Below are 18,608 nucleotides of genomic sequence, written 5' to 3'. Positions count from 1 at the left end.
ACTTGCCCAACTTCCTCTCCTCTCTTCCCCTTAGAACTGATTTCCACCCACAAAGAACTCACAACACGTGCTTAGCAACCTTCACACCTGATGCTGTTACTAGGCTAGTAGAAACACATAGAGTGCAAGGGAGTTTGGGATCTTAATTATTGCAGCACTGTTCACAATGGCCAAACCATATAATCAGCAGAGCGCCCGACATGTCTTTCACAAGAAAATAGATGGAACTGGAGATCGTCCTGTTGAGTGAGATGAATCAAGTTCAGAAATCAAAGTACTACATATTTTTGCCTGTTTGTGGAATCGATATCCTAAAGGATAATCATGATGTTGTTGTTGGTGATGATGATAGGACTGGAGGGAAGAAATAAGAAAGGGCAGAGGGAGGAAAGGATACTACTGAAGGGTAAACAGGATAGAAGGGTGTTGTGTGTGTGTGTGTGTGTGGGTGGGTGTGTGTGTAAGAAAGAGAGAGAGAAGAGAAATGAAACTCACAAAACTCTTAGTAGGAAAGGAGAGAAGTGAAGAGAGAACAGAAGGAGTGATCTTATCCCAAATACACTTCATTCCTACTTGGAATTACCATAGCAGAACTCCCTTGTATTATTAATGCATGCTAATTCAAAAATAAATTAAAACGTATCAGGTTCAACTTTACATGGTGGGGCTCAGCATGTATTTGCCAAATGAATGAGTGAATGGATGAATCAGTCATCATTGACCTCTAACTGAATAACCACATACCTTTTCGGGTGTAAGTTAGAACTGGCCATGCAGGCAATTAAAACAGAAACCTTTACGAATGTAAACCTTTAAAAGTCACTTTGTTAGATGCACTCCCTCTGGTTTTGTTCCATTTTCTTAGATGCTTTGCTCTCCCCAGGAAGTTTGGGGTGAAAACTTCCATGGGCAATTAGCATGACAGGCTCAGTGATCATTCCTGTAATCTGTGGTCCCTAAGTGGTGGGAAATAGGACTCTGGGTGGAATTTGAGTTTATTTGTCCTTATTAGGAAATCATGGTGATTTCATGAAAGTCACAAAGGAAATGTTGTTGTATTTTTTTCCCTGAGAAATAGCATGCTGTAATGCGTGAGGAGAGGAAAGAAATATGTACTTTTAAGTCCCACATATTAACGCTGTGTCTCCCACAATGAAATTATGCAGTCAGGAGATCTAAGCTTGCGCTTGGCCTTGTTGAGCAGAAAGATGGTGACCCGGCTGCATCTCCAGGGTAGGAAGACGTCTGGCTCTTTATCTCCAGGGCCGTGTCTTTGTCCATGGCAGAGGCACTTCTGGGACCTGCTCCCATTGCAGTCCTTGCTAGGTAGGGAGCTGTCACATATTGAAGAGAAATGAAAGCTAAGACTTTGATCTTGAGCAGATCCTAGGATTCCCCGAGCTCCAGAGCTGCACTCCTGTGGGGCGTGATTGGTGTGAAGCCATTTGCATCATTCCTGAAAAATAGGGTAGAGCCTCTGGACTATCTTAAAACTCTCTTGAATAATACTTCAAAAACAATGTTTTCAATGAAGGGGAAATGTGGGTTGATAAAACTTAAGTTACAAGTCATCTGATCCTTGTCCTAGCTTTATTAATAAATTCACCACTTGATTTTGAGTGAACCATTTTTTAGGATCTGACCTCAGTCAGATAAGGTATATGGGCCTCATAATTTTTTTAAAAAATACATCCACTACTGACTATCTTACGCTAGGGTCAAGATTAAAGTACAACAACTCTGGGTACAATTTTGTTTTCTTAACCTGGGTATGATCATTCAATCAGGCAGCTGACGGCTGGTAAACAGCCAACATCTATCTATATTTATGTCTGAAGAAGTAAATGCATTAATAATGCAGCAACCAGGTTTTATACTTTTACTTGGGTCTGATCTTCCAGAAACTTATCTTCCAGTGGACACTTGAAGATCTGCCCATAAATCCTGATCTTTATCAGCTCCCTAATGGACTTGCTTAGTGTCAAAACAGCATTAGAATAAATCCAGAAATGATACCCCAAAAGATGAATGGCATTGACAAGATGGAGCAGTGTGTGACATCTCAGATCAGTTAGGGCAGGGGCCATTGTCAATCGGTGTCTTCATGAGAGTTGCTGTGTCTCTAGTATGTCCTTTGCCTGTAATCCAAATGTCACGCCTGCTCTGGGGAATCCACATTCTCTAGAACTTCAGCAGAAATCTTGTGAATGACCCGATGTTGACATGATCTCACATCAAGATCACTTTTCTCCGTGTGATACACAGTTTCTAGTTACTAAAAACATATAACACCCTAATCTTAATTATACACCCTAATCTCCCTGTGATCTTAGACATCGATAATGAATTGTTTGATTCCTACTAACTCCATCAATCAGTGTTTAGGCAAGATTTGCAGATCAACAGCTTCCCTCAGTGTAATCAGAGAACTTGTTGCCAATGTCAGGCTGTTCTGAACAGTGGAGATTAAACGGTAGGCAAGGCCATAGTCTCAAGCCCATGAAGCCTCAAGCCAACATGAGAGACAAATATATAAAAACAAAGGTGCAATTTCATAGGTAAAGGGCTATAATAAAACTTATGTGCACACCACAGTGAGTTTGAGGGAGGAAGAGCCCCCTAATTCTGAAGGAGGAAGGTGTAGTCACAAACATTTCAATGTCTTAGCTGCTTGCTTTAAGCACTGCCTTCATGCTTACTTCTTACAACGATGACACATTAAGTTAGGACTGGCTCATGCCACCTTTATTCTGGAATCCAGGCTGAAGGAGCAGCCTCCCGCTGGAAGGGGCTCCTGCCACAGGACAAAGGGGACGTGGAGTAGGAGCCCGTGACAGAGCAGAAGTTTGCAATAGATGGGAGGAGGAGGAAGATGAGGAGGAGGAGGAGGAAGAATGACGGAAGTGGTGACACGGATCAAGATGCACTGTGTACATAAAGTGAAACCCTTTGGTAAGTGAAACCCCTGGGCACAACTACTTAAAGGTAAGAAGGAACAAATTTTAAAAACCCTAAATCCTAAAGAAGAAGCCCATGTTACTTCCAATCATATATCTTTGAGTAAAACAATTCGTGGGTCTGAGACTCTCATCGAAATTTGGGTTCATTTAATGCTCCAGAAGGAGAAATCTTGAATTCTTCCCAAGATGACGATGACAAGGATGCTGATGATGGTGATGACGATGATATGTTGATGATGATGGTGATGTTGCTGTCACCTGTTACAATTAGAGCAGAAGTCCTAACAGCATGGGTGAAGCTTGATATGAATGATGAAGCAGGTGATGGAGAATTCTGTAATGATCGTAAGCCAGGATCTGGGTCTTTGCCTCTAGAGGAAAGGAAGAAGGTGCAGGCAGAAGTCTGGCTGGATGTAAACACAGGTCTGTCACCAACAGGCCGTTGGCAGGGGCAGGGGAAGGAATAGGAAGGCCGAGGGAAAGCGTGGGAAGCTGCCGTTCTGGCTGCAGAGGAGGAGGAGGAAGGGGACACAGGGGGAGAGGTGGCAGCTCCAAGGGGCAGCTGTTCCTCACCAGTACCTAGATATGCCTGTGAAGGCTCACATTTCCTCATCGCATTTTCATGCAATGTAAGTATGCGCCGAATGTATGCTTTGCATGTAAATATGTCAGGAGAGAAGCAACGAATACCTGCGAGCAGGCACTGGGAAGGGCCAGAGGGTCTGATCCAGTCTCTTATGTCATTGTAGCTCTCACAGGTACATAACAGATAATGGGCGGGGGGGGTGGGGTGGTCAAAGGTACATGTGCTTTGTGCTTTGTGAACCTGGACTTGCCAAAAGAGTCATCTATTTGTTTGTGGAACACTTAGAAAGTCACTAAATGGAACTGTGGGGGCAAACTATGGTCCCAACTGTGGGGTTTATAAGCCAATTTAACTCAACTTCTTGAGTGAATTTCCTTCTTTGAAAGGAAAGAAGGCAGGAAGGCTAGCAGGAAGGGAGGGAGGGAAGGAAGGAAGGAAGAAGGACGGAAAGAAGGAAGGAAGGAAGGAAGGAAGGAAGGAAGGAAGGAAGGAAGGAGGGAGGGAGGGAGGGAGGGAGGGAGAGAGGGAGGAAGGAGGGAGAGAGGGAGGGAGGAAGGGAAGGAATGCAGGTAGTCAAGCAGGGAGGGAGGGAGGGAAGGAAGGAAGGAGAGGAGGGAAGGAAGAAGGGAAGGAAGGAACAAGACTGGAAAGGAATTTGGGAAATAATGAAGAAAGATATTGCTAGTAAAAGTTCAATCTAAAAAATGAAACAAACCGCAGAGCCAGCAGTGTGAATGTGAATGTGTAGGTGCATGAAACAGAGCTAATGCTGACTCTGTGTGTGTGTGTGTGTGTGTGTGTGTCTTTGTGTCTGTGTGTGTGCAGAGAGGGAGAAAGAAAGAGGAAGACACCCAGAGGAAGAGAGAGATGAAGAGGGGGAGTAGGAGCATAATGGGCTGCCTTACATGGCAGTGGAGGTTTGGTGACTCTACAGTCTGATGGAGGGAGGCTGTTGGATGGGAAGCATCAGAGTTCAAGTCCAGAGGTGGCGTGGTAGAATTCCCACTTGCTCGTGGTAGGCCAGTCTTCTGTTCTCTTCCGGCCTCCAACTCATTGGAAGACGAGCACACACATTTTGCTTTATTCAAGGCCTACCTATTTAAAATTTAGATCTTAATCTCATCCCAAAATAAAACAATCCACAGAAGCATCTAGAATAATGTTTGAACAAATTTCTGGGCTGGTGGTCAAGCCAACATTAACACATAAAACGTTCCTTCACAGAGAGGAAAGAGGGGGGAAAAAAGACAAGGGGAAGAAAATCTATGGGGAAAAAAAAGAAAGGACTAGTGTGGTGGCTCACATCTATAATCCCAACTTCATGAGAAGTATAGGTAAAAGGACTGTGATCTAAGGTCAGCCTAGGCAGGGAGAGAGACCCCATCTGAAAAATAACTGCAACACAAAGGATGAGGGAGAGGTGAGGTGTGGCTGAAGGGGTAGGTTTAATGACCTAAGCTCAATCAAATATCACCCCCAAACCACCAGAACGAGAGGTGAAAACAAAAAACAACCTGTAATTGTCTATGTGAAAATCCTCAAACCAAGGAGCTCACCAAGCTATAGATTCTTTTATTACTGAAATTGCGTTTATACTATTTTCTCTATCCATTCACCTTTATTTTATGTATATCAAGACGGACATTTAGAGTTCATCCCTCTGCCCGAGAGCTTGCATCCTCTCCCACAATGTGACGTGTCTCCATCATTGGCTAGGTGTGGTCCTCTACCAGGCTCTGGCCAGCTCCACAATGAGAGCAGGACAAGCAGGTATTCCATATAACTGACTTGATTCTCACAGGGCAGGACCAATAAGGATAAACACTTGAGAGTGCCAGTATATTCATTTGCAAATAATAGAAACAAAACCTGACCTAGTTTAGGTTGTGGAGTGGGGCTGCAGAGCTTCCCTTTTGGATGAGGGAGACTACAAGGGCTAATGGCCTTTGTTCACTCTGGACATCACCCATTCATTTTTCTGATTGCACAGGACATGGTGATCACACACTCCTTATTGCATGCCTCCCATCCTACCAGGCTTTGTAGGGGCCCAGAGAAGCAGAAATGGGAACACACACCGAGTTCTTCCGTTCCTGGTATTTTGTTAACCTAGATGACCTCATTTTACTTTCAACTGGATCAGCTCTGGGAGTGATTAGTTCCCCTAAGTTTCTTTGTTTTTGCTGATAAATATATTATAACAGGATATGGCAGGGTGCTCCCTCCTGCTTCAGGATTTCACAGATGAGAAGCTCAAACATCTAGTAAAGACTTTAAGTTGCTCTCCAGGACAAGCAATGCAAGAGACTTGAAGTCAATATCGGGGCCACGGTGATCAGAGGGGAAGGCACAGAATGATAAAGAACTGGGAAAGTAGATCGATGAAAGGCAGGCCCTCCACAGGGCTGGATAAGAGCCAGAGAGATGAGTTGAGTTCACATAGCTTGTGAGAAGCAAAGTCAGAGCTGAACATCTGTACACTTCCCCCAGCACGCTTCCTTACATCAGAGCTGCACCCCGAAGACAGTGGGGTGGTGCTGTGTCTTAAGAGTAATCCTTGTCAATCCCAGCTCTGTCATGCATTGTTACTTAAGAGACTTGCCCACCCTTCAGTGGAGATGGGAATGCTGACTTGGCAGTGCTCATCCAAGGAGTCGTGGCAGGTCTGACGGTCTGCGAGGTGCTTGGCCCAGTGCCTCGCCTGTTCTGCACACTTCAGATCAGGTGATCAGACCTGCTCAGTCTAGTTTCGCACAGTGCTCTTGGAGATCCACGGAAACCATATTTCTGCATTAGCAAGAATTCAGCTATTCTCTTTCTCTCTGGAGAAAGCTGTCCTCCTTTGATCTGAGATTGACAAAGGAGGCTATTCTGAGAAGGACTAATTACAGAACACATCCGGTGAGGGCCCCTCTCTTGCCCACACAGTTATTGGAGATGTAATGTGACATGCCAGCCTTGCCAAGCGGCCCAAACCTGTGGTACCTGTTAGCAGTGGTTGCCCATAGCAACAGCAAGGGGGTGGGAGGAGGTACAAGGATAGAAGTCACTTCCAGTGTCTGTGTCTGTGGATGGTTTTGTTCATGAATGCTTTTTTCTCCTGCGTGTACACTTGTGTAAGGAAACGTGCAATTTTACAGGCCGGGGTGGGGGGGCAATGGGAGAAAAGTGGTACTTCTGACCACATCACTTTCCAAATACTACTTTTTAAACAGTAAAATAGCCAGTTGAGAAGTGTCTCATCCATGTTTATTGGAAAATAGTCATCCCGTGTTACCCCAAGGAGATGGGTTTCCAGGGACCCATGGATAGGAAGATCCATGGAATGTAAAACCCTCAGATCAAAACAGCATAGTATTTGCACATCACATGTACACACCAATTGCTTAACTCATTCCTAGATGATTTAGGAAGCCTACCACCATGAAAAACAATGGAAAATAATCGTGATACAGTAGAGTTTAGGACGTCATGACTAGAAATATGCTTCTATCTGCTTAATAGAAATGCAAACGTCCACAGTTGGTTGAACCCATACACCCTGAGGAATGACTGTGGGTACCCAGGTCATCGAAACCCCCGCTCTCCTCTCGCTCCACCTGCAGCACTCCTTCCCGCAAAATGGCTCACAGCTTAAGATGGTGACTTTTGAAGAGAAATGATACTGTGGATCTCCACATAAACTTCCACCACAGGATGATGAAAAATAATGACGATCAACAGGTTCAAGGATTCTTGGAAAGGGAGCTGAGGGGGTCATGATTTACTTTCTCCATAAATAGAGCTGCCCGAGGGCTGGGAATGTGGCCTAGTGGTAAAGTGCTTGCCTCGTATACATGAAGCCCTGGGTTCAATTCCCCAGCACCACATATATAGAAAAGGCCAGAAGTGGCGCTGTTGCTCAGGTGGCAGAGTGCTAGCCTTGAGCAAAGAGAAGCCAGGGACAGTGCTCAGGCCCTGAGTTCAAGCCCCAGGACTGGCAAAAAAAAAAAAAAAATAGAGCTGACCGTGAGAGGCTATTCATCAGAAGGCCCTTCCTCAGAGCCCCGGGAGACACAGCAAGAGCATGAAGGAAGCAGAATCTTAGAGAAGTCACCAGCCTCGTGGCTTCTCAAGCCTTAGAACATGTGCCCCTCAGATGAATCCTGACAGGATTCATGACCCTGAGGAAAGTTGCTAACCCAATGCCGGGAAACCCCAGGCAAAAAGTTGCACTCCCAGGTGATGGCACAGTGTGAATGAGCGAAGGGGAAGAACAAGCTTGCAACCAACTCTTCCTGCCTGTTCCACGGGCTTTGCCATCCATAGCCATTAGCTCCTTGCAGGCATTGCCACTTCCCGGGTGTGTGAGGATGCTGCGGAGTCCCACTGTCGTCTGCAACACTCTTCCCAGGATAGCCCTGGAGCCCACAGCGCCCCTATCCGCAGACCACGGTCCTCACACACTGGGTGGAAGCGCAGCCAGGCAAAACGTGTGGCCCAGAACCAATGGGGTTCCCTACTCCGTACTGGGTACCGCTGTGGAGATCGGACTTCTTTCACACGCAAGTGTGCCACCCAAGTCAGAGTGGCAGCAAAGGAAAATTGGATTCAGGTGTAACCACCAACTGAACTTTAACAAAGATCCCAAGAACACATTAGGTGAGAAGGTAGGTCGAGGTGTATAAGGCCGGGAAAATTGGAAAGCCACGTGGGAAAGAATGAAACTAGACGCTGATCTCACCTTTCCTAGTAGAATCAACTCACATGTGGCTTAAGACTTAAATGGGCACAATGGCTCGCGCACCAAGTTCCAGCTATTTGGAAGTCAGGGATTGGAAGGACCATGACTGAATGTTAGCTTAGACAACATGTTAATAGGACGCCATCTAAACAAAAAGGCTGGGTGTGGTGCCTGGCACCAGTCATCCCGTCTATACAGAGGGCCAGAACAATGAAGAACGTGTGAAAAAAAAAAAAAAAAACAGGGCTGTGGGAGGGGTCAGGGGGAAGAACACTTGCCTAGAAAGCAAGAGGTCCTGAGTTCAAACCCTAAAAGACTCATATGTAAAACCTAAAACTCCAATGCTTTTACTAAGGAAAACTATAGGACATTAATCTTGGCCAAGGTCTTCAGGGTGTACCCCCGCCCCCTGCCAAAGCAAAGGTACAAAACAGACAAACGAGATCCGTCAAACTAATAGCTTCTCCACAGCAAAATAAATAATAGTGCACCAGGAACCAGAACTTATGTTTTTAGGCTGAATTTATTCTAGAATGTATATGTCCCATGATCTTCCAACCTCATAATCCATAACATTGAAAACCTGTGGGTCTTTGTTTTGTTTTAGTGTTATCTGCTCAAATTGTACTATTATCCAGAGGGAGAAAAAATAAGCATATCAAGGGTTTGAGAAAATCAGTGCATTCAGGAAAGGCTTCCTTTTTCTCTACAAATGTCTGTACAATTATCACATAGCCTTTCATAGCCATCAATTCTTCACAGAAGTTAAATATTTTTGAAGAGGTAAATAATGAGTATGTAGATGATTTCAGAATAAAATTTGTGTCCAGCTGAGCCAATAAGTCAGAAACAGACATGAAGAATTTTTATTCCAGCAGTATAAGTGCCAATAACTTCCAAAACATAATGACCAAGATGACAGAAAAATATCATTTTGGCCAAGTACTGTGATGTCAAATATAGAAATGGGAACCAACAATCATGGAAGAACCTCACTCTAGTTATTTCTTAGCACTTACTTCCTTATTTGTGAAGAGTCCACCTCTCAATGGACCTTTTCGTCATAACATGAATTTTTTTCTGAGCGGCAATCTTTCGGAGACGGGATGTCCCTATCAAGATTGTGGCTTCAAGACGGAGAGCACTGAGCTCATCCACACACACACACCCATCACCGCACATCTAGAGACCACCCAAGAAAATTCAAGACAACTCAATTACCACCTTTTCTGTAAAGCTACAACTCTCCTGGAGTTAGAATGCATTTCTTTGTTCAAAGAAAAATAACGGTACTAAAGGAAACTAAAAATAAATCACACCTCCAAGTATCATATGACTGTCAAAAGAAAAGATGGAACTAGCATACTTAGCCCTACAAAGGCATCTTCTTGCAGCCTTTGGAGCTTGATCCACAGCCCAGTCCTGGGCATCGGTTCCTTAGTTCAGGCATGGGTTTGTCCTGCCTCTCTTGGTTGTTCTTCAGACTCTAAACCATCTGGATGCCCTCTCAGCACTCCTGTTCTGCCAGAGCCGGAGAACCAGCCCCAGTCCCAGCCCTCCGTAGGGACGTTTGATGGATATGCCTGAATATCTGAATTTGTGTATTGGAGACTCACAAAACACAAATTGTGAATAGCTGTGATGCAAGTCTGGTAGTTTCTTTGGAGCACAAAGATAGAGTCAGTACTTCGATCTAGAAGATTTGAGAAAGGCTAAAGTATTTAGGAGAAAAGGGGTAGAGGAGAAGGAGGGTCCATCAGAACATATGATATGTGTGAATGAGCCAAAAATGTTTGTGATAACGAAACAACTATGATTCAACATATGAACCAGTATTTTTATTCTCAGAAAAGGATCAAGTTATCATTGCAGTGAGCAAATATTGTGCAATTATAGTATCTATTAAATTATTATCACCATTTTATGATTTGAATGGAAACTTTATGGAGAACACTCCAAGACACAGATCTTTATGTCACTTCATGAGGAAAAACAAATATATGTCAGATTGCAAAGGCAGCCCGCCCCTCAGTCTCCTCATCAAGTTGTTTCCCTCTTTAATGCCCCTCATTTATCAAGTGAGCAGGTGAAAGGTTTACATGATCTCAGGCCTGTTGGCAAGCCCCGGGATGGTGGGGGAAAGAGCAGAGGGTGTCCCACGGTGGAGAGAAGCTTCGTCCTTTGGAATGCTGATCAAGATCATGGTCATATCCCAACTGCGGCAAACAAAACTGGACCATTTGTACTCAAAGTTGAAATATGCCCTGGATTGGGAGAAGGAGGAGGAGGAGAAGGAAGAAGAGGAGGAGGAGGAGGAGGAGGAGGAGGAGGAGGAGGAGGAGGAGGAGGAGGAGGAGGAGGAGGAGGAGGAGGAGGAGGAGGAGGAGGAGGAGGAGGAGGAGGAGGAGGAGGAGGAGGAGGAGGAGGAGGAGGAGGAGGAGGAGGAGGAGGAGGAGGAGGAGGAGGAGGAGGAGGAAAAAGAGGAAAAGGAGGAGAAGTTACCACTCCAGGAATAAAGCTGTAATTAGTATGAATCATAATCTTTAATTGCCTGGAAAGGTGAGAAGGATTTTTTAAAGAAAACTCTAGAGAATGCAAACACAATCATATATGCAGAAAGACAATGAAATATGTGGTTTTACTTTGTGACTTGAAAATATGAGAGCTTATGGTTATACTTTCTTTTTCTTTTTCTTTTTCTTTTTCTTTCTAATGTTCCTCTTGTTGATCAATGTTTTAAAAACTGTCCTGGTCTTTACTGTGTTGGGGACATGATGGGGGTAGATAGAGTATTAAGAGCGCTTCCAGGGGGAAGAGCTATTACCAACAGAGTCCTGTTCATCTTCCCGATGAGTTTAAGACAAACGAACACCAACACTGTCAGAAATGGCTGTAGTCAGTCTATACTTTACAATGGGCCAGTATGTTGAGCTTTAGCACACTGTTGATTATGAATTTCATATGTCCCTGTGTCTTATTTTTGTATTTCTCAGTATCCCATATAAGTCTTATTATATAATGGCTAACAAGGACAGTATAACTTTCCTTATATCAAATCCCAAATATTGATCAAAACTTTACTATGCAGCAGGCCTTCTGCTCAGAATCAATACGCATATCCTGATTTCTGAGAAGTCATAGCACAGAGAGCCAGACAAAATCTCCTCAGTATGTGAATGGCACATGGAAGAGAGAGAGGAGAATCTAAGATAAATGGTGATGGCTTCCCAAAGGAGGAAAGTCTGACTTGGAGTTTGTCCTGCAAGCAAACAAGGAAGCCCACATAGCAGTGACTTCTCTGTGACAAGCAAATGAATAATTTCTCAAATGGCCTTTCTCACTTCACAATTCTGTAAAATTGAACCAATTCGTTTCCCATGCCCTGGAGGCGATATATTTAGAAATCATTTTGATTTAAATAATAACCAAAAAAAAAAAAAGAAAGAAAATTGGGCTCAGAATATGAATTGCTAGATCCTGGCATGGGTCCTATGATCAGCCACGTATCTAGAAGCTTCTCAGGAAGAGTTCAGCTTGACTTGAGAGGTGAGGAGAATCCCAGAATTACTTGTATCACAATGGCAAGCTCTTTCCTGGAGGGGGAACCTGAGGGGCACAACCTAGCTGCCACACTACTGATATCATCCCCACCTCTTCGGCTACTTCTTCCCATGGGGGTTAGCAATCCATAGACCCAGCTCAGGGGCAGGTCGCTCTCTCTGACCACCTATCCGTGGTTCAGATCCTGTGGGACTGATTCTGTTTGGCAGCTTGACCACTCTCTTCCTGTCTTTCCATCCTAATAAGTCAACTTGGTTCTTAATCAAGGCTCAAGCTGCCACAACGCCTTGCTCCCTGTTGGAGAAAGCTCATGTTGCTGACCATTATCTGCAATCCAAAATGCTGACCATTCACTTAGGGTGGGATTGGGGGGGGGTGTCATAAATGGAGGAGAATCCATTTCCCTTTTGGGGAAAGGAGAGGATGAAATGCATCTACAGCTATAGGTCGTCCTCATAAGCCCCCAAACAAAGTCTTAGTGTAAGGGGACATTGCTGTTTCTACTTCAGAGCCCCAGCATAGAACATCTGCAGCCTCTGGAGCAAAGCCTGTCCATGAACACCGGACAGTCTCTTCGTGAGCCAGGTTCACCTATGTGCCTCCATGATAAGCGTCTTTGCTTTGTTCTTCTAGTTGCCAGAGACTGGAAGCCCGCTGACAGTTGAGGGTGTGTCTCTTCTGTTCTCTGTGAATCCCAAGAGCTCAGAAAACAGGACATAGAAAAGACGAAACATTCCACACATGGCGAATAAAGTAATGTGATATTTTCAGTACTGCTCAGAGGAAGAACTCACTGTGTCCATACTTTAAAAATGGAGCAGCTAAAGTTGGAAGAGGAGAATTGGTTTCCACGAACATCTCTTTGGTAGTCAGGGAGGCTCCGAATGGAATTCACGGTCTGATGGAGTCGCCACACAGAATGCATTCTGCTTCAGCCCTCCTCCTTCATGGGAGTCTCACCCAGTTCCTCCTTGGAAACTCCTGTAGGCTCAAATTCTGGAAGACGCAGTAGTGTGGCATCCTTGTCTTTCCTCAGTGAACTTGTTACAAGCTTTTTCTGTTTCTGTGGTGCTAAGGAATCGAACTCAGCGTTTCATGCATGCTAGGCAAGCGCTCCATCACTAGGCCGCACTCCCAGCCCCTGACACTCTCTTACAAATGGAGACATCCAAGCTCGGAAAAAGTCAACTAGGTGGAAAAATACCGAGTACCCCGCGGGCCTGGCGTCAGCCTACACATGCGCATTTTCTCCTCCAGCGGCGGCTCTGCCCTTGTGCGTTCGCATCCTCAGGTTACCACTCAAGTCATCTCATCACGAAGACCTTCCAGGACTCCAAGCCGAGGCAGACCCCTGTCTCTATCAGATTAGGACATGATAGTTTCGTCTTCGTTTCCGGGCTCACCTTCCCTCCGTGGGATCAAATCTCCTTGCAGATGAAGACTCTGTGCCATTGATTGCTCTGTCCTTGGCATTCTAGCATTGTGGGTCCAACAGGAATGTAATTTTTTTTTTAAATTGCAAGCTAACTCTCTTGAAACCATCCTGTAGGAGTTCTTTGGGGAGGGAGGGGTGCGCTGTGTGTGTGTGTGTGTGTGTGTGTGTGTGTGTCTTTGTGAACATGTCTGGTAAAAAGGGAATAGAACAGGATGCGAAGTTAATGCTTCTGTTTTGGACAGATGGAGGAAAATTGCCCCGATTTTCATATCCTCTGAAGATGAAAATTACCACTTTGCTTGGGAACGCGTCCCATTGTCTCACCACCCTGCCAGGAAATTCTTGTACAGATCTGACCTAAATTTGTCCAGCTGTGGCTGAAACCAACTTTGTCCTGGGTGGTCCTCAGTAGGACCAGCTGGTAAAAGAACTCTTTGTGTTAAATGACACAACTTCCCACCAGGACCTCTCCACGAGAAGGGAGAAGGGGTTTAGCGAGAGCTTCTGGCCTCAATGATGCTCTAGCCAGGGAGGCAGCCAGAGAGCAGCAGACAAAGCCCTGGGGAAGGTCAGCTTCCGACGGTCTTCCGGGAGCTTCATCATGCATAGTAAGACCCTCTCTCCTAGGACTGCTAACGCAGGTTTGGTGATTGTCTGGGAGCTGTCACTTGTTTGCCCCTTCCTTTAAAAAATGTAACTCATAAGGTTTAGGAGTCAAGGAAAGAAAATGAACAGCTCGATGTCATTGAACTAATTTTTAGGAGTGGGGACTGGGGGCTGTGCAGTACAAGCTAACTGTGAACCAAAGATCCTCCTGCCTCAGCCTCTTGAGTGATGGGTATGGAGTCAATTTATAGTAGAGTTCAAAATGTGGGAAGTTCATCAAACCCAAGGCATTGGAGCAGTATCTCCCTCTGAACCCCGACACGGTGAGAGGAAAGCAATCATTCAGGGGAGAGAGGCAGATCCTTTGTAAACCACTGAATCCCTGGCCAGGAGGTGATTGTAGTAGACCTCTGATTCCTGGCTGGCTCCCATGTGGCTCCTCAGCTCCTTGCAGCTCAGCTCCACAGTCACCTGAACTCATTTCCAAGTCCCGCTGCGCTCATCACTCCCTGGAAACTGTTGGTGTGGTATTGACAAGGCAGAGCTGAACTGGCACAGACTTCAGAGCACACTGCCTTGGCCCCCACCGTGGATGCCCGCAGCCGTTTCAGACACCTGCAGCTAAGCCGGGCCAAGGCATTTGTGACACTGCAGTGTTTCTTCTTGACATAAGCATTTCCCCCATATTTTATCTCCAGATACACTGGTGCAGAATATGCTGTTAGTACCAGACCAGTCACCTAAGTGGGAAAGTGGAAGAGTGCAAGGGGATTGGCCTTGTTCTGGCCTTCCAACATACAGGGCAGGAGTGGCTCTGTGTTCTCCAACACTCAGTCCTGAATCATTTCCACCACACCATCCTCCATCCACAAAGCAAATCCAGCTCCACACATCTCAGAAGACACGGATGCTTTCTTAGTCCAACTTAATTTCGAATCATAGGATTTTATTTTAGCCACTGAATGCTAGCAATTGGTATTCCAGCTGTCTCGCTCTGCTTGAGTTTTATTTTTCATGGAGCTCATTCTCCAGTTGGCGTGGTATCAGCTATGCTATCAAGAACTTGGTCCTTAGAGACAGATTCCTAGAGTTCATCACCTGGTCATGCTAGGCAATCGCTATGCCACCTGCGGCAAAACCCTTTATGTTCTCTTTCTCATTGTCCTCATTCTATAAAACGATCGTAAATGTAAATGGCCTCATAAAGTGGCTGTGGGTATTCAGCGAGTGGCCAGTTATGCAGTGTTTAGAAGACTGGATTGTAGTAAGCACTGGGTCAGCATTGGCCATGACCGCACTTTTCCATTAAAAAAAAAAAACTGAGAGAACCAGTACCATACCAAAGAATGAACCAACGAAATGGTGGGCACAAATACCAGGCTCTCCTGACTCTGAGTGCAAGACTATTCCAGCATAAAACTACCAGGATGCAAAGGGCTTTAGGCCTTTCATTGTCTGTTTTTCTGTTGTATGACAGGAGAATCAAGGTCTACAGGGAGCAATCTCAGCATCCCACACAGGTCCTTGAACGACCTGGGAAGATGATGGGAAATGATCCATTGGACTCTGTTGTGAGTCTACAGAATTGACACGTACAGAAAGAGTACCAGAAATTGTGACATTTAGCTGCTGTCACAAATAGCTCAAAACAAATTTGTAGTTTGGTGTTTGGGAACCACTTGATGAAAACATTCCAGCCTGATTTAGAGAGGCTGATTGGCTAATTACATTGGCATCTCTGGACCAGCCATCCACAAATTATTTTAATTTTGCCTCCCTTATATGGAAGTTTGTGTATAAATTGTACACTCCAAGTATTGCACTCAAAAATGCTTTGCCTACTATTGAATTTATACACACAGGGAACGTTTTAGGATGAATGCTAACAAAGCAAATGTAAGTTGAAGTGTCATTGTGGCCCTCTGTCCCCCTTTTCCTGAGGGAGTCTTGCCTGCCCTGGAGACCACAACTCTAAAGACAAAGATGCTGGTAATCAGCCTCCTATCCTCTTAAGTAAGTTATAAATGCAAAGTATTGAAGGATAACCTGGTGTACAGCTTCTGATTGCCCTAAAAACAAAAGAGGTTTCCCTCACAGGGAATAATTAGTACATCTCTAGGATAGACATGGCAGAAGATCACAATAGCTCATGTTATAGAAATAAGTGGTATATCATTATTGTAATTATTTTCAACATGCCATGTGAAACCATACCTTTTTTTTTTCTCTTGTATTCCCTTCCCGTGGTTTTACTCCTGCTATTACCGTAACTGATCTTAGTACCCCAAGTACTGTATATACGTGTATTGGGACTAGGGAAGGGAAAGGGAATACCAAAATCGAGAGACAAAGGATAAAAAGACAAACCATTGCAATAGCAATACTTACAAAACCAATTGGTGTAAACCAATAGTACAACTTATAGGAGATGGGGCAGGGAACTGGAGGAGGGGAGAGATGGGGGAAAAATGAGGGAGGAGGTAACAAGTTGGGTAAGAAAAGTACTTGTCTTACATATGAACCTGTAACTCCTCTGTACTTCATTTTGACAATAAAGAAAAACAACAACAAAAACAAACAAACAAACAAACAACGCAACCAAGAAGTTGTCCCTGAGCTTCCGTTCCATGTCAGATCACAGCTTAGATGTGTATGTCTGGGTACCTTGTGCATTACGTTGTCATTTGTGCTAAGAAGGACAGGTGCAACTAATTGGACGTGTACTGAGTCATGAGTGTTGGTGGATGGGTTGCTGGTCCTATAACGGTCATTCTCCTGAGGGTGGACCTTCCTGCTTTGTCCACATATGGCTAGAAGAGTAACCTGAACTGCGGTAGCCCAGAACAGTTGGGCTACCCTCTTGTCTTTAACTCCAGACATCTGTGGCTGGGTTTAGAGATTTAAAGACCTCTGTGTCAAGTAGAATAGGCCTGCCAGCAACACCACGGTTCCTTTGCACTTCAAAATGGCCCCCAGGACCCCACCTGTTCCTGCCTCACCGGCAGCTGCTGCACCTACTCTGGATCTTGCAAATGCAGAGTGCGAACCGCTGCCACCTACACAATGAGCTGCTGCCCCTGGTGCCCAGGAGATGTGCCAGGGTGCCGAGAGATTGGGGCCTCTGACAAATGCATCTGCCTGGCTGGCAAAATCTGCTGACCTGACAAAAGAAATAAAGATTTGTATTATCTCAGACAACATACTTCCACATGATGAGCCCAGTCAGAACTGTACCCTGCCTGGCAGACACTACTCTTTGCCAGTGGTGACTGGCTTGACCATCGTTTCTTCTTGTCTCCTCACAGGCAGAAGGCACAAGGCATCAGGTCAAAACCGGCACCCACGTCTCATCTTCAGTTCCTGACTTCATATCATGTATGTGTATGCCCTGTATCGTCCCTGCTTGATTCAACCAACACTTTCCCAGTGACTTCCTAAGCTGGTAACTTCACTTCCAAACTTGGACTAACCAAATCCTGCTTGCTTTTTGAGCCTGATAATGTTGGTTGTATCATGGAATGCTTGTGTAGCTTTGAGCAAGTCAACTGATTGAATTAGGTCTATGGTCTCATCTCCAAAATGAAGACACAAATACTCTCTCTGTCAAACTCATTTGATTGTTGTGGGGGATGAACTTGGAACATGAGTTTTGTAAACTGACGAATCACATCCAAATATATATATACAGGCTATTGACAAAAAAAACTGTTCTGAATATAGTAGGAGTTGAAACCAAGTGTGCTGTCTGTCTCAAAAAAAATTTCACAGGAATTAACTCAGAAAAATAGATGATGATTTTGAAAAAGAATCTCTGTATAAGTCATGATCATGTGTCCTTCCTTTCATGGTATATATGTACTGGCATCCGATTCTGTGTCAGGCTACCAAGAGCCAGACATAAAAGTGACTGAGTAAGATGCAGTTCTCCCCATTGAGGCCACAATTCAATAGGAGATATGGAGACAGACATAACCATGCAACCACCATCGGCTGGTGAGTTCTGATATGCAAATGAGGACACAATGCTAGTGGGGTGAAGGGAAACTCACCAAAAAATGGCCCATATAGAGGGAAGTGAAATTCATGCTGAAACACAGAGAAGTTGATTGCACTGAAGGAGGTCAGGGAAGGCATTCCAAATGAAGGGAGAGGGGGCACTTGCAAAACATGTGAGAGAGAAGAGGCTTTGTGCTTTCAGAGAGGGATAAAGTGCCCTAGCGTACAAAGTGTAGGAGATTAGGAGAGACACACAAGAGTGGAGACTTTAGCCTGAAATGGGACACCTTCTGGACTGTCTTTTAGAAAGATATGTTAGAAATGGCCTCAATCAATCACACCCTGCTTTATACTAGAGGCAGGACTTTCTTCACCTGGCTGGGACATCAGAATCTTTGAGGGAACTTGAGCCAAGTCCACATTACTGGACACCATTATGCTAAGCCTGAGTCACAGGACATGGCTTCCAAATACGCTCTTCCAGTGAGTCTCATGAAGCCAAAGGAAGCCCAATCAGATCTGTGGCGCACCCTCCACACACGAGATAGGTCCATTCTAAATCTCCTACCTCGGCATGTTACCTGTGTGGGGACTTGGAAGGGGCAGCTCATCCTGGGTTTTCCACAATGGGTCATCCATGCGATTGCATACAGCTGGATAGGATACACTGAAGACAGAAAGACTGAGGACTCAGCCTGCCACATGGCAGAGATTGTCATGATGCCTACTACAGCCACAGCC

The sequence above is a fragment of the Perognathus longimembris genome, chromosome 8 (genome assembly GCF_023159225.1).
Source record: "Perognathus longimembris pacificus isolate PPM17 chromosome 8, ASM2315922v1, whole genome shotgun sequence".
Lineage (NCBI taxonomy): Eukaryota > Metazoa > Chordata > Mammalia > Rodentia > Heteromyidae > Perognathus > Perognathus longimembris.
This window is presented reverse-complemented; position numbering follows the sequence as displayed.